Source organism: Arachis hypogaea, chromosome 5, assembly GCF_003086295.3.
Source record: "Arachis hypogaea cultivar Tifrunner chromosome 5, arahy.Tifrunner.gnm2.J5K5, whole genome shotgun sequence".
Taxonomy (NCBI): domain Eukaryota; kingdom Viridiplantae; phylum Streptophyta; class Magnoliopsida; order Fabales; family Fabaceae; genus Arachis; species Arachis hypogaea.
Window position 1 is genome coordinate 104,731,314 of NC_092040.1, and position 4,750 is coordinate 104,736,063.

The 4,750-nt window shown below is 35.8% G+C and overlaps 1 non-coding gene across 1 annotated transcript; it reads right to left on the minus strand.

The window, feature by feature from the left end:
- Positions 1-4,170: 4,170 nt before the first annotated feature.
- On the minus strand, positions 4,171-4,274 carry LOC112804187 (small nucleolar RNA R71). Its single transcript, XR_003202807.1, has one exon. It is a non-coding gene; the product is annotated as a small nucleolar RNA R71 (small nucleolar RNA).
- Between the last annotated feature and the right edge of the window lie 476 nt (positions 4,275-4,750).

The window sequence follows — 4,750 nt, forward strand, 5'->3', positions numbered from 1 at the left end:
ACAATATGTACACTAGTATTTTTGATGTTGTAATGTGGATTTATTTGGATTGGCTGACCATCTTTTATTTGGGGAGTGCAGGACATCAAAGTGTTTAGATATGGTTGTGTATTCCGGACCCCACGAAAGTGTGGATAACATGGAAAGCGGCGAGGTTGATCGTGGAATACCCCAAAATGAAGCTGAAGAGTGCAGTAGGCTTTCAGCGAAACCAACATCTGTCAATAACACTCCACCAACGCCTGCTCCAGTTATAATCCCACCGGATTTTGATGAAGATGCAAAGGAGAAGGTGTACTGATGGGTAATTGATGAGCGGATAATTTATACGCTTTTTGGCATTGTTTTTAGATAGTTTTTAGTAAGTTTAAGCTACTTTTAGGGATGTTTTCATTAGTTTTTATGTTAAATTCACATTTCTGGACTTTACTATGAGTTTGTGTGTTTTTCTGTGATTTCAGGTAAATTCTGGCTGAAATTGAGGGACTTGAGCAAAACTCTGAAGAAGGCTGACAAAAGGACTGCTGATGCTGTTGGAATCTGACCTCCCTGCACTCGAAATAGATTTTCTGGAGCTACAGAACTCCAATTGGCGCGCTCTCAACGGCGTTGGAAAGTAGACATCCAGGGCTTTCCAGCAATATATAATAGTTCATACTTTATTCGGAGATTGACGACGTAACTTGGCGTTGAACGCCAAGTACATGCTGTTGTCTGGAGTTAAACGCCAAAAAAACGTCATGATCCGGAGTTGAACGCCCAAAACACGTCATAACTCGGAGTTCAACTCCAAGAGAAGCCTCAGCTCGTGGATAGATCAAACTCAGCCCAAACATACACCAAGTGGGCCCCGGAAGTGGATTTATGTATCAATTACTTACTCATGTAAACCCTAGGAGCTAGTTTATTATAAATAGAACTTTTTACTATCATATTATCATCCTGGATTGTATTTTGAATCCTGTGATCACGCTTTGGGGGCTGGTCATTCGGCCATGCCTGAACCTTTTGCTTATGTATTTTCAACGGTGGAGTTTCTGCACACCATAGACTAAGGGTGTGGAGCTCTGCTGTACCTCAAGTATTAATGCAATTCTATTTCCTTTCATTCAAATCTCTCTTATTCTTATTCCAAGATATTCATTCGTACCCAAGAACATGATGAATGTGATGATAAGTAACCCTCATTATCATTCTCACTTATGAACGCACGTGATTGACAACCACTTCCGTTCTACATGCAACAGAGCTTGAATGTGTATCTCTTAGATTCCCCAACAGAATCTTCGTGGTATAAGCTAGATAGATGGCGGCATTCATGAGGATCCGGAAAGTCTCACCTTGTCTGTGGTATTCCGAGTAGGATCCTGGGAATCCGGAAAGTCTCACCTTGTCTGTGGTATTCCGAGTAGGATTCCGGTAATGAATGACTGTGACGTGCTTCAGACTCGCAAGTGCTGGGCGTTAGTGACAGACGCAAAAGAATCAAGGGATTCTATTCCAGTAGGAGCGGGAACCAACCAGTGATTAGCCGTGCTGTGACAGAGTGCGTGAGCGTAGTTTTCACTGCGAGTATGGGATGTATCCATCAACCATGGGTGATGCCTCCAGACGATTAGCCATGCGAGTGACAGCCGCAGAGGATCATTTTCCCGAGAGGATTGAAAGTAGCCACCGCTGATGGTGAACCCCTATACACAGCTTGCCATGGAAAGGAGTAAGAAGGATTGAGTTGAAACAGTAGGAAAGTAGGCGTCCTTGAGCCATACAGTATCTCCATTCGCTTATCTGAAATTTCTACTATTGATTTACATAAGTATTTCTATCCTTTTTATTTTCTTTTTATTATTAATTTTCGAAACCATAAACAAATTTAATCTGCCTAACTGAGATTTACAAGGTAACCATAGCTTGCTTCATACCAACAATCTCTGTGGGATCGACCCTTACTCGCGTAAGGTTTATTACTTGGACGACCCAGTACACTTGCTGGTTAGTTGAACGGAGTTGTGTCCACTCGTGCCAATTTCTAAATTCCATAATTTTACAAGGAGTGCAACTTAAAGAATAAGGATCACAATTTCGTCCACCAAGTTTTTGGCGCCGTTGCCGGGGATTGTTCGAGTATGGACAACTGACGGTTCATCTTGTTGCTCAGATTAGGTAATTTTCTTTTCAAAAATCTTTTTCAAAATTTTTTTTCTTTTATTTTTCGTTTTTCCAAAAATTTTTTCGAAAAAAAAAATAATAATAAAAATACAAAAAAATTAGAAAATCATAAAAATCAAAAATATTTTGTGTTCCTGTTTGAGTCTTGTGTTAATTTTTAAGTTTGGTGTCAATTGCATGCTTTTAAAATTTTTCTTGCATTTTTCGAAAATCTCATGCATTCATAGTGTTCTTCATGATCTTCAAGTTGTTCTTGATAAGTCCTCTTGTTTGATCTTGATGTTTTCTTGTTTTGTGTTGGTTGTTGTTTTTCATGTGCATCTTTGCATTCATATTTTCCAAGCATTAAAAATTTCTAAGTTTGGTGTCTTGCATGTTTTCTTTGCATCAAAAATTTTTCAAAATTATGTTCTTGATGTTCATCATGATCTTCAAAGTGTTCTTGGTATTCATCTTGACATTCATAGCATTCTTGCATGCATCTTGTGTCTTGATCCAAAATTTTCATGTTTTGGGTCATTTTTGTGTTTTTCTTTAAAAATTCAAAAAAATCAAAAAAATATCTTTTCCTTATTTTCCTCCAAATTTTCGAAATTTTGGGTTGACTTGGTTAAAAAGTTTTAAAATTAGTTGTTTCTTACAAGTCAAGTCAAAATTTCAATTTTAAAAATCTTATCTTTTCAAAATCTTTTTCAAAAATCATATCTTTTTCATTTTTTTTATAATTTTCGAAAATTTCAAAAATATTTTTCAAAATATTTTTCAAAATCTTTTTCTTATCTTTTATACCATATTTTTGAAAATATGCTAACAATTAATGTGATTGGTTCAAAAATTTGAAGTTTGTTACTTTCTTGTTAAGAAAGGTTCAATCTTTAAGTTCTAGAATCTTATCTTTCAGTTTCTTGTTAGTTAAGTTTTTTTTTTTTAAATTAAATCTTTTTCAAAATATCTTTTTCAAATATATCTTTTTATCTTTTATCTTATCTTTTTCAAAAATTTTATCTTTTTCAAAATTTGATTTCAAAATATCTTATCTAACTTCTTATCTTCTTATCTTTTTCAAATTTGATTTCAAATCTTTTTCAATCAACTAACTAACTTTTTGTTTGTTTCTCATCTTTTTCAAAATCACCTAACTACTTTTCCCTCTCTAATTTTCGAAAATATCTCATCTCTTTTTCAAAAATTCTTTTTGTTTTAAATTTTAATTTTAATTATATTTTGTCTTTGATTTTTGAAAATTACTAACCTCTTTTTTTCAAAATTATTTTCGAAATTTCCCTTCTCTTCTCTTATTCTATTTAATTATTTAATTACTAACACTTCTCTTCACCTCTCTTCATCTAAAATTCCGAATTCTTCTTCATTCTTCTACCCCCTTCTTCTTCTACTAACATAAAGGAATCTTTATACTGTGACATAGAGGATTCCTCTTTCTTTTCTTGTTTTCTTCTCTTTCATATGAGCAGGAACAGGGAAAAAGGCACTCTTGTTGAAATTGATCCAGAACCTGAAAGGACTCTGAAGAGAAAATTAAGAGAAGCTAAATTAAATTATTCTAAAGGTAACCTTTCAGAAATTTTCGAACAAGAGAAGGAGATGGCAGCCGAAAATAATAATAATAATGCAAGGAGAATGCTTGGTGACTTCACAAAGCCAACGTCCAAGTTTGATGGAAGAAGCATCTCCATTCCTGCCATTGGATCCAACAACTTTGAGCTTAAGCCTCAACTAGTTGCATTAATGCAACAAAACTACAAGTTTTATGGACTTCCATCTGAAGATCCTTATCAGTTTTTAACTGAGTTCTTGCAGATCTGTGAGACTGTAAAGACGAATGGAGTTGATCCTGAAGTCTACAGACTCATGCATTTCCCTTTTGCTGTAAGAGACAGAGCTAGAATATGGTTGGATTCACAACCTAAGGATAGCCTGGACTCCTGGGATAAGCTGGTCACAGCCTTCTTGGATAAATTCTTTCCTCCTCAAAAGCTGAGCAAGCTGAGAGTGGATGTTCAAACCTTCAAACAAAAAGATGGTGAATCCCTCTATGAAGCTTGGGAGAGATACAAGCAGCTGACCAAAAGATGTCCATCTGACATGTTTTCAGAATGGACCCTATTAGATATATTCTATTATGGTCTATCTGAATTTTCGAAAATGTCATTGGACCATTCTGCAGGTGGATCTATTCACCTGAAGAAAACGCCTGAAGAGGCTCAAGAACTCATTGACATGGTTGCAAACAACCAATTCATGTATACCTCTGAGAGGAATTCTGTGAATAATGGGATACCTCAGAAGAAAGGAGTTCTTGAAATTGATGCTCTGAATGCTATATTGGCTCAGAACAAAGTGTTGACTCAACAGGTCAACATGATCTCTCAAAATCTGAATGGATTGCAACATGCATCCAACAGTACTAGAGAGGTAGCTTCTGAAGAAGCTTATGATCCTGAGAACCCTGCCATGGCAGAGGTTAATTACATGGGTAAACCTTATGGAAACACCTATAACCCATCATGGAGAAATCATCCAAATTTCTCCTGGAAGGATCAACAAAAGCCTCAACAAGGCT